General features: G+C 40.4%; 1 non-coding gene across 1 annotated transcript; it reads right to left on the bottom strand.

Annotated features, from left to right (window-relative positions):
• Positions 1-11947: 11947 nt before the first annotated feature.
• Positions 11948-12054, bottom strand: LOC133041731 (U6 spliceosomal RNA). Its single transcript, XR_009689308.1, has one exon. It is a non-coding gene; the product is annotated as a U6 spliceosomal RNA (small nuclear RNA).
• Positions 12055-12327: the final 273 nt, after the last annotated feature.

Raw genomic sequence — 12327 nt, 5'->3', positions numbered from 1 at the left:
AAAAGCCCTCAGTGGTTTCTCGTTGCTCTTAGAATAAAATCCAAACACCTTACCAAGATTTAAAAGTGCCCCCCGCCCACGTCTGCTTCCCCATTCTTATCTTTCTGGTTCCCAAACCCCATCCACAGGAAGCCCCTATCTTAGGATTTATCAAGTTACTTTGTCTGCATGGTTTTTGCCTCAAGGTATTTGGACTTGCTGTTTACCCAGCTCAAAGTGCTCTTCCCCCAACTTTCGGCAGTTATGGCTTCTTCATTCTTCTATGTCGGTTTGAATGTCACTTCAAAAGTCTTCTCCCCTCTCTGTAATGCCATTCTATATGTGATGTAATATACATGAGAGTTCTCTTTACAATTTCTAGTATTTATCTTGTTTTTTTCTTTTGTTTATTGTCTGTTTCCTCTATTGCACTGAGATTCTGTCAGAGTTCTTTAAGTCTGTACCATTGGTCCCTAACAAACAAGAGCACAGAAATGCTTACTATGCTAAATGAATGAATGAAGCATAACATTTTAAGGCTCTGGTTCCATCTCCAGGGCCTTGTCCCAAGGTTCTGTCCTTTTCTGACACACTCCTTAGGGAAGTTGTGAAGATTAGGTGAAGTGTTATTATAGTTGTTAAGTGCTCAATAAATACTAGTTATTGTTTTGAAAAAAATCAGAAGCTCTTGAATGTTATAGGCCAGAAGACAAATTGACTTCAGTAACGAATGTCTGGTTAGTGTATTTTCAAAGAGGCAAGGTTAGTAATGGCTCTTATTTTTTTAAGAAATTTTATTGATGTATAGTTTATTTACAATGTTGTGTTAATTTCTGCTGTACAACAATTGTACATATATATACATATATTTATTCCCTTTCATATTCTTTTCCATTATGGTTTGTCACAGAAGACTGAATATAGTTCCTTGTGCTACACAGTAGGGGCTCCCCAGATAGCTCAATGGGTAAAGAATCTGCCTGCAATGCAGGAGACACAGGAAAGGTGAGTTCAAGCCCTGGGATGAGAATATCCCTCTGGAAAAGGAAATAGCAGCCTACACCAGTATTCTTGCCAGAAAAATCCCATGGACAGAGGAGCCTGGCAGGCTGCAGTTCACTGGTTGCAGAGTCGGACGCGGTTGAGAGACTGAGCGTGCACAGTAGGACCTTGTTGTTCTTCCAGCCTGTATATACTTTGCCTCTGCTGATCTTCAACACCCATGCCTTCCCTCCCCTCCTCCCTACCCACCACCCACCCCCATTGCCACCAGTCTGCTCTCTATACCTGACTCTGTTTTTGTTTCATAGACATGTTGATTTGTGTCATACTTAGATTCCACATATAAGTGATATCATATGGTATTTGTCTTTCTCTTTCTGACTTATTTTGTTTACCATGCTCCCAAAGCAGTGGGCCCTAAAAATGGTGTCACTATTGCCCTTTCTTTCTATTTTCCAGGTAGCAATCAAAATTATCTTTTAAAGACGTAAATCTGATGCTTCTTACTCTTCTTTTTAAAACCCCTTGTTGTCTTCATATTGCCTGTAGGAAAAAAAAATATAAGCTCCTAAATTCCTAAGATGAACCTCCATTCCCATCACATTTCTCTCCAGTTGTCTCTCCCTCTTGCATTCTTTGCTGCAGTCATACTGGCTACCTTTTAGTTCTTTTAACTTGCTCTCACCTGAAATAATCTCTCTCTAGCTACCTTCTTACCACTTTTTGGTTAGCTCCTACCCATCTTTTAAGACTTAACTTCTACCTACCCTTCCCTGAAGGCCTCCTGTGACCCCAAAGAAAGACCAAGTTGCTTCATTTGATTGGCATCCTGAACTTTCACTCTCATAACACTCATCTCACTCTATTATACAGACTTTCTAAATTGTACTCTTTAGTCTGTAAGATAATGAGGGCAATGACTGAGATTCTCCTTAAACCACCAAATCCCTGCAACCTGGTGGTGGATACTCAACATATATTTGGATGAATGAATGAACAAATCCATTAGTCTCCCTTTTCTGAGCTATTGAAGAATGACCCCAGTCATAAATGACTAATTTCTGATATTAAACACAACTCCATAGTTCAAATATGTGGAAAATTATGCTGAATGGCATGTAGAACAATATTCAGTCTATGATACTCTGAATGTGGATGAACTTATAATTCAAACTATAATTTCAATAATAAAAAGTATAATAATTCTCTGGTTTGACTTTTTATGAGGCATAGAAAGTAGGGGGTGGAGATAATATGCTTGATAAAACATATTGCCACTCCCTAATGAAGGAAAGTTATGACCAACCTAGATAGCATATTAAAAAGCAGAGACATTACTTTGCCAACAAAGGTCCATCTAGTCAAGGCTATGGTTTTTCCAGTGGTCATATATGGATGTGAGAGCTGGACTGTGAAGAAAGCTGAGCGCCAAAAAATTGATGCTTTTGAACTGTGGTGTTGGAGAAGACTCTTGAGAGTCCCTTGGACTGCAAGGAGATCCCACCAGTCCATCCTAAAGCAGATCAGTCCTGGGTGTTCATTGGAAGGACTGATGCTGAAGCTGAAACTCCAGTACTTTGGCCACCTGATGCGAAGAGTTGACTCACTGGAAAAGACCCTGATGCTGGGAGGGATTGCGGGCAGGAGAATAAGGGGGCGACAGAGGATGAGATGGCTGGATGGCATCACCAACTCGATGGACGTGTGTTTGAGTAAACTCCAGGAGTTTGTGATGGACAGGGAGGCCTGGCATGCTGTGATTCATGGGGTCGCAAAGAGTCAGACACGACTGAGCGACTGAACTGAACTGAACTGAAAGAATATTAATTGAATTGGCTAAATTTACATCTTCAACTGTATCCCGGGGCCTGAGTTGCCATGTTGGTCAGCTTAATTTGTGTTAATTAGCTTTGTAGTTCCAACTTTGCAGAGGCTATTCAGTTTCCAGATCTATCAGCACAGATTTATCTCTGTAGCTTCACAAACGCAATAGAGGCCTCAAGTTATTTTAGAGCAGAAAAGAGGGCACCTGAGGTCCCCAAACCCACTCTTCCCAGTAATAAGGGGTTCCTAAGTGAAAGAAAGTGTTAGTCATTCAGTTGTGTCTGACTGTTTGCGACCCGATGGCCTGTAGCCCACCAGGCTCCTCTGTCCTGAGAAGCTGCTGCTGCTGAGAAGTCGCTTCAGTCGTGTCCAACTCTGCGACCCCATAGACGGCAGCCCAGCAGGCTCCACCGTCCCTGGGATTCTCCAGGCAAGAACACTGGAAGCTGCTGCTGCTGCTGCTGCTAAGTCACTTCAGTCGTGTCCGACTCTGTGCGACCCCGTCCCTGGGATTCTCCAGGCAAGAACACTGGAGTGGGTTGCCATTTCCTTCTCCAATGCCTGAAAGTGAAAAGTGAAAGTGAAGTCGCTCAGTCGTGCCCGACTCTTAGCGACCCCATGGACCACAGCCTACCAGGCTCCTCCATCCATGGGATTTTCCAGGCAAGAGTACTGGGGTGGAGTGCCATTGCCTTCTCCTACACTGGAAGCTGCTGCTGCTGCTGTTGCTAAGTCGCTTCAGTCGTGTCCAACTCTGCGACCCCATAGACGGCAGCCCAGCAGGCTCCTCTGTCCCTGGGATTCTGCAGGCAAGAACACTGGAGTGGGGTGCCATTTCCTCCTCCAAACACTGGAAGCTAGGTAGGCCCAAATGGCAAATTCTAACAGTGCAGTAAAGATACTCCCCACTAGGTGTCTCAGTGGCTATGCCACTTCCTCCATCTCCTTGGAAAGCGGCCAGCTGCAGAAACTCCAGTACTCTGTTACTGAACCTTCAAGCAAATATCGTATAGTAAGGGTTGGTTTCAATACCTGAGTAAGTCTTCCAGCAGATCTAATCAGAATCTAGATCGCCTCTCTCAATAAGAGAAACATTGGATTAACCAAAGTATCTCACTCAGTATGGCTTTCCTTTGCTAAGGGAAAACATGCTGTGTTGGTAGAATGTTTATTTATTTATTTCTCTCTCTGTTTACTTGTTAATGGGTTGGGGGAGAGGAAGGAGACTTGGCTTGAAGTGATTATGATGTTCTACCTGACCTTGATCACCTCTCACCCCTACAATGGACTTACATGTCCTTCCAGGCCCTCTCCACACAGGTACTTGACGGTATCATCACTCTGAAGCTAAGCTGAGCCACCAGGAAAGCCCAAGAATACTAGAATGAGTAGCTGATCCCTTCTCCAGTGGATCTTCCTGACTCAGGAATTGAACCAGAGTCTCCTGCATTGCAGGCAGATTCTTTACCAACTGAGCTATCAGGGAAGCCATAAATTGACCACTTGGATTGATTTTTTTGAACTGAAATATAGCTGACTTACAAGGTTGTGTTATTTCTGGTATACAACAAAATGATTGAGTTATAATATACATATATTATTTTTCATATTATTTTCCTGGATTGATTTTAAACATCAAAAAAATTGAGAGTTTAAAGAATTATCAAATGGAGGAAGATAGCTCAGATACAGTTCCATATATATGAATTTTTAACCACAAGAGAACATCAGAGATCAATGAGAAAGGAATAGTCAATAAATAGTATTAAAATAACTAGTTTATGAAAAAATTACCAAACTAATTCTGGATAGGTAGATTAAAGAGATAAATACACTTTTAAATCAAATCCTGAAAGAAATAATGAGGAAAAAAATGTATATGAATATCAGATCTTTGTCAGGAAGAGAAATTTCTAAGATTTAATATGATACAAATAAATTACAAAAACAAAATATCAATAAATTTCTATGCATGAAGGTTAGAAATCACCAAGTGAAAAAAAAAGACAAAAATTAAAAGTTAAACTGAAAAACTTAATTGCAAAGAAAAATTATAAGTGGTGAACATCTTTAATATATTAATATAAGTAATTTATACAATTTTATAAAATCACCAAGATCTCAGTAAAAAATAGCCAAAATAAATGAACAAACATATGGAAAGTATTCATCTTCACTGATAATTTCAAAAATGCAGATAAAAATTAGATACCATTTCTCATCTAAGTTAACACAAATTGTGGACTTTCCAGTGGTTAGGACTCTGTGCTTCCACTGACAGATTTGGAAGAGGTTTGACCCCTGGTCAGGGATCTAAGATCCCATAAGCCGTGTAACATGGCCAAAAATTTTGAAAATAACAATAAAATAAAAAATAATTTAAAATTTAAAAAATTAACACAAATTGAAACAGTCACTTTTGATACAACCCTTTTGGAAAATAATGTAGCATACCATTTAGCAAATTCATCCTCTCCTTTCTCCTCCATCAATCTCAGTGTTCCTCTCCTCCAAGCTCCCTTCCCCTCTTTCATTCATTCATTTTTATTCAACAAATACCCTTTGTATGTCTGCTAAGCGCTGGAATCTAGCCTAAATTCTAAATACAGTAAAAAACTTTATGTGCAATTTTGTTCATGTCAACATGATCAGTAATAGCCTCAGATTGAAAACATCCTACATTTTCATCTGTAGACAATGTAACCAAATGTCCTGTTTTGCTCCTGACACTCTTGGTTTATGCCTGATGTCCCAGAGTAATTATTAAATGGTGCCCCCATTTTGACAACTTCCTGACGGATGGCAGTGAAGTATTTTGAGGAAGGGTCAGCTTTTTTACTTTGTACAAACGCACCACTAGGATTAGCCACTGCCGATCAAGTTACTGAGACAGGGTGATCTCTGGTGTTGCCTCTGTTTTTCCATAATTTCTGGATTTTCTAAAATGAAAAGATAAAATATCTTCTATGTATATGGGGCTTTACATGCATTAACTCATTTAATTTTCTCAACTTTATAAGGCATACCTCATTTTATTGTGCTTCACTTTATTATGCTTTTCACAGATTAAAGGTTTGTGGCAACCCTGCCTTGTCAGATGATAGTTAGCATTTTTTAAATTAAAATGTACTTTATTTTAGACATAATGCTACTGCACACTTAATAGACAACAGACTAGTGTGAACATAACTTTTAGATGCATTGGGAAACCAGAGAAATCATGTGACTCACTTTGTTGCAGTATTGTGTGTATTGCAGTGGTCTGGAGCCAAGCCCGCAATATCTCCGAGGTGTGCTTGTACTTAGTTGCCAGTTGCATCTGACTCTTTTCGACCCTAAGGACTGTAGCCCATCAGGCTCCTCTGTCCATGGGACTCTCTAGGCAAGAATACTGGAGTAGGTTGCCATTCCCTTCTCCAGCAGATCTTCCCAACCCAGGGATGCAAGCCAGGTCCCCTGAATTGCAGGCAGAGTCTCTAGCATCTGAGTCACTAGGGAAGATATACCTATAATTTTTTTCCCTCTATCTTTAAAAAACAATGAAATGAGGCAATTGAAGTACTGAGAGATTTCTTACTTAGAGTCACAAATTTACCAAGCGGTGGAACCAAGATTTATACCTAAGCAATCTATCTCCATACCCTTAAACACTACAGTATCCTGCCCATAGGGACAACTATATTCAACTGAGCTTGTTTTTCATTTATGGGGGAATGTCGACTACCTACATAAATGTTATTTGAAAAGTGCTTACAAATAATAGCCCCAAAAGGTCTCCGTTTATTTCTGAGAAACATAATATTTTCTAAGAACGCTAATTAGAAACACATTATAAAAGAGTTGATTTTTTAGAAATTTAAGATGCAAAAATTTATAAATAAACTGTAAGAATTCCAAACACAAAGTTATGAATGTCCTTTTTAATATATATTTATATTTCCATTTAAATTTCAACACACATTAAGTACACCTGATTAAAATACCTGTTTTAAATGCGTTGGGAGAGGAACTTCTCTGGTGGGTCCAGTGGTTAAAACTCCATACTTAAACTGTAGGGGGCGCAGCTCAATCCCTGGTCAGGAAACTAAGATTCCACATGCCTTGTGGCAAAAAAAAAACATGTGTCGGTGGATAAATAATATTTTTCTTACATGATTAATTAATTTAAAGTGAATTAAACAATATGCATTACCAAGTGAAAGTGAAAGTCGCTCAGTCGTGTCCGACTCTTTGGGACCCCATGGGCTATACAGTCCTTGGAATTCTCCAGGCCAGAATATTGGAGTGGGTAGCCTTTCCCTTCTCCAGGGGATCTTCCCAACCCAGGGATTGAACCCAGGTCTCCCGCATTGCAGGTGGATTCTTTATCCGCTGAGCCACAAGGGAAGCTAAATGTAAAAAATACTTTATGAGTGTTATTGAGAATTTATAAAAAACAACTGTTTAGTGCTAGTTTTAATTATCTGTTAATCTAAAATAAATTGTTTAATAACTTCAAGTCACCTAAAGAAAAAAATCATATACTACAAAAGGACAAATTTTAAATTACCTCCTTAAAGGGGACCCTGGTATACTGGTATACCTTACCAGTCTGAATACTACTACACTGGAGCCAATCAAATTCCCTTTCATGGGTTTGAGTGTTTCCAAGTCACCTCGGCTACAGATCCACAGCTCATGTTAAAGATTGGCTGTAGATGCCTCATCCATTATGTGCTGACATTTCCTAGTTTCATTCTCAGATGCTGAAAGTAGCATAGGTCAGCTATGGAATGAAGCAGATTCAAGTTTCCATTCCAGTTCCATCTCAGGTCATTTGTCCCTAGGCAAGTTTCTGAACTTCTCTGAGCTTCAGTTTCCTCATTTGTAAAAGGATAAGGGTAATAATACCACCCGGGATGAAGTAAAGTGGGTCATAGTCTTAACATGGAGTCTGGCTTCTGGTAAGTTCTCAATTGAAGTTAGTTATTATCTATGTGACATCTAAGTTGTGGGAACCCAACTTGGGCTCTTATGTGGTGACCCTGGTTAGACAGGAACAATTTTGAAAATAACCTCTCGGCTTTGAGTACTTCATTGAGTAAAGAGCACAGTGAAAGCACAGCTTGAGTGACGTTTCCCCAACAGAACGCAAAGGAACGATCTAGAAGGGTAGGACAAAGCAGGCAAGATCATCAAGGCTGGTTGGTTTTTGGCAGGCATGCTACACACTGCCGGGGTGTATCTGGGGCAAGCTGGAGTGAATTTTAATATTTCAGACCACAATATCTTCCTGGACTTTTGACACTAGTGAAAGCCAGCTTGGGTACTGGCCCTCCCCTGCTAGTCACTGGAACTGCATGAGCAGCCAAAGAGCCTTTGTCTCATCTGCCTGCCCTCAGACAAGCCCAGAATGTGGCCTTTGCTCTAGGTTAAGTCCCACTATTCAAGATTTTCATATTCTCCCAACAGCCTAGAGTTAGTACCATGGGCAGGAGAGAGCTGGAGGAGGCTGCCTCCATTTCCCTTTGCCGTTTTTCAAAGTTTAACTCGGGCTCAAGGCTATAAGGATTAAATGAGATAGATAATGCATATTTAGTACAATGCCCACTACAAAATTTTGGCTGTTATTCCTGTGCATCCCCATGCTCCACGACCTTGAATGCAGCAGACATTGGTTGATTAAAGGTCATCTTCCCTGGCCTTTCTCAGGCAGGGCCTGTCACTTGCTCGTTTTTTGTTCCTAAACACTCTGTTCTGGGTCTGTCATTGTGCTTGATCACTCTGCATTGCATTTCTATGGTCTGCTGACTTGCAGATTACCTCCACAAGGCTGTGAGTTCTTTGAAGTCTGAGACTACATCCTTTATCTGTGAATTCAGCCTGTGAAATCATATCTTAGATGCATTATGAATATTTCATGACTGTTAAATAAAGCAAAGTACATTGAAAAAAGTATGCATTGTGGAATTTTTATAGATCTGGATATGAATCCTAACCTTGGGAATAAAGCTGTTTGTCCCTAGTAAGTTACTTTGCTCACAGTTTCCCTTTCCTTATCCCCAAAAGAAGGGTGACCTGTAACTCCCTCCTAATATTGTTGTGAGGATTAAGTAGAATAATGTGAGAAAAAATATACTCCCCCCCTCCAAAATCTGGCCAATTTTAGGTGCTCAGTATCTGAGTTCCTACTGTAAACTGAATTACACTAATACAGTAAAGAAATGAAAATGCAAACCTGGACCCTAAAGTCTCCTTCATTTGTAAAATTCTCATGAGGTAAGGAGATATGAGATAAATGTAAAGTAATGCAATGATGTCTCTGGCTAAACAATGGGTGTTTAGCTGAAGAAGAGTCTAATGTGTTATTACTGAGCTTAATTAAGTCTTCTCTGCTATTCTACCATAATGGATGAAAATACATTCTCCTTGGGGTTAATTCAAGGAACACTCCTCTCAGGAGGGAAAGCCTGGTCAGGAGCTTCACTCCCCCACTTCAGGCAGCAACATCTCTTCACATACCCTAATAAACCCTGGTAAGCGCGTCCTCCTCCCCGCCTGGGGCTTCTCTAAACCAGAACAAGTCTGGCAATATGACTCAAGATTCATCAGGCCTGGTGAATGGCTACTGCAAGGGCTGGGACTTTAAATAAACACGAATCCTATTGGACAGAGGATAAAAGATGAGCAGCAAAGTAAGCCTGACAGGCAAACGGAGAGAGATTCCTCAGAGTGCCCATGGAGGCCAGATCCCTAGGTTGCTCGGTAGCTCCTCCCCAGGTCTTGCATTACCCACCTGCCATCCCTCCCCCACGGCCTTTTCACGGCTGCTGAATTTAGACCCCGAACCACGTGCTGTGCCCGCTGCCTCTTGAGAATCCTCGCGGGAGTGAGAATAGGATGCTTCTGAAGCAGCCGGGGAATCCACTGCACGAACAGCCTTCTGTTTTCGACCATCGGCTCCGTTTATTTGGGGGGAAACGAAGCAGTCACGCAAGAGATGATGCTAGGAGGAAATGGGCTAAAATTCTGACCAGTTTATTCACAAAACTGGATTAGATCTGTCACCCTCTCCCAACCCTTGTGGGTTATCATTCTGGGACTCATCTGCCAGTGTCCGTTACCCCCTTTCCCTTTCCCATCGCCTTCCCACTGCCCTTCAGGGGAGAATGGCCTCTTCTACCTTATTGTCTTTTACAAAGTTATAAAGATGTTCAGGGGACTTCCCTGGCAGACCAGTGGTTAAGACTCCATGTTTCCAATGCAGGGGGCCTGAGTTCAGTCCCTGGTTGGGAAACTGAAGATCCCACACACCCACAGCCAAAATAGATAAATTTTAAAAACTCAATTTTTTTTTTTTTTTTCTTTCAGAAAGTTACCTCAGTCTCACAAGTCTGAAAGAGTGATTTTGGAAAAGTTCAAAACTCTTAGTTCTTATCTGAAATATTAGCATCTTTTCTTGGGAAGGTTTGTCCAACTCCATAAGAAAATTGCTCTATCCCTTGTTTCTCATTCTCTTAAAATTCACAAGAAATTGTCTACCCTAGATGTCTTTTGTATGTCTTTTAAAAGAAATCGGTTTCTTTTTTTTTTATTATTCCTTTTTTATAAAAGAAAAACAACAACAAAACCAACAATGTTTCAGGACAGACAAAACTCACTCCTGAGAGGTCAGCATAGCTTTTAAGCAGTACATAGAATTCTAAAACCAGACTGTGTGTTTGAATCCTGCGTCTGCTGCTCACTAGTTACATGCGTTTGTCAAGTCTCTTAACCTCTCCAGGCCTTGAGGGAGATTTCCTTATCTGTAATACAGGGATGATAATAATGGTATTGATACTTATTTTTAGAATTAGGAGGATTAAGGGAACATTTTAAAGCATATAGAACAGTACATGAGACCTGCTATAAAGACATAGTCTATGATTTTACTAGAAAGTAGATTTGAACTCTGTTATATATAGATGACAACTGGGACTTGTATTCTAGATCTTTAAATGCTCAGCCACTCTGATACTTTGTGACAAACCATCATTCTCAATTCATAAATTCATACAAACCTTTTACCATTCTCCTACTTGGCCACCTGAATGCTTGTTCTTTCAAGAGTCAAGTACCTTCTACCCTTGAAAGAAGAGAAATGAACCCCTCCAGGTCAGAACTTCTGTTTTGATGAAACTGAAGTGGCTCCATTTCTAGGTTTGAAGAGATTTCAATTTATGGAAATGAGATCGTTAGCAGAGTTGAATGAAAAGCAGCTCTCAAAAGGAAGACAAAGGACTGACCTGTGAATTAGAAGCATCCACAGAATCCATAATCATACAAACAAAAGATGAGTTTCAATGCCTTGAAATTCAGCTTCTGATACTTTGAAAAAGTCACTGATGTCCCTTTTGAGGCAGTCCCCACCTTTCTTTACTTCTTATCCTTCTTCAGTATTTGTAATTTCTTTGTGAGTCTGCACCAACGCCTTCGAGCCATGGGACCGTGGCAAGAGGATACAAGAAAGGGGGAATTCCTTGGCAGTCCAGTGGTTAGGACTCAGCGTTTTCACTGCAGTGGCTAGCTGCCGGGGTCCTGCCCCAGCAGGATCCAGGGGAACCCTCAGGATGAACGGCGTCGGCGAGAGAGAGACACGTAGGACCGGCCTTGATAAGGCCAAGTCTGCTAGGGAGAGAGAGAGAGAGAGAAAGAAAAAGAGAGAGAGAGAGACCAGACCAGGAAGGTGCAGCAGAGTCTGGCAGTTGCTTTATTTTTTACCATCGCCTTTATACCCTAAGTTGGTACATTTCTAAGGGGCAGATAAGCATACAGACTTAGTTTAACATTACATCAGCTTGTCCTTCACAAAACCAGGTGTGCTCTGTGTATTTTTTGTTTATGAGAGTCTTTTCCCATAGATTTTTTGTACATTATCTTTTGGCCTTGAGGTTAGCAGAAAACAGAAAATTGGCAGTCTCATGGTACGGCAAATTGCAACATAATAGAAATACAATCCTGTTAACATAAAAGTCAGTCTTTTTGCAGAAATTCTCAGCTAAATTTATCTAAAAAGTTTAACACACAAAGACTCTGCAGCTCTGATGAGACAGCCCCTGTTTAGCGCTCTTGGTTAAAATTAACAATTATCTTATTGTTTTTTTTGTTTTTTTTTTGGTTGTCAAAAAATATGGAACGCTTCACGAATTTGCGTGTCATCCTTGCGCAGGGGCCATGCTAATCTTCTCTGTATCGTTCCAATTTTAGTATATGTGCTGCCGAAGCGAGCACTATCTTATTGTTTTTACACTAGGGCTAAACTCTTATTTTACTATATCTTTAACTATATTAACAATAGTTTCCACTGCACAACCTCAGCACATTAACATCAATCAAACGTTGATCCAATAACCACTTTTAAATCAATATTTTTTGTATTTTCTAATAGGGCTTCCTCACCCCCCAAAGGGCTCTGTGCCTATTAGGGCCTTTTTTTATGGTTAATCTCTATGTATAATATCTTTTGGCTTTCAGGCCTGTTGACAATTTATGGTTTGCACCTGG

This window comes from Dama dama, chromosome 20 (genome assembly GCF_033118175.1).
Source record: "Dama dama isolate Ldn47 chromosome 20, ASM3311817v1, whole genome shotgun sequence".
Classification (NCBI taxonomy): domain Eukaryota; kingdom Metazoa; phylum Chordata; class Mammalia; order Artiodactyla; family Cervidae; genus Dama; species Dama dama.
The sequence above is the reverse complement of the archived record's forward strand: the minus strand, read 5'-3'. Positions and strand labels throughout refer to the sequence as shown.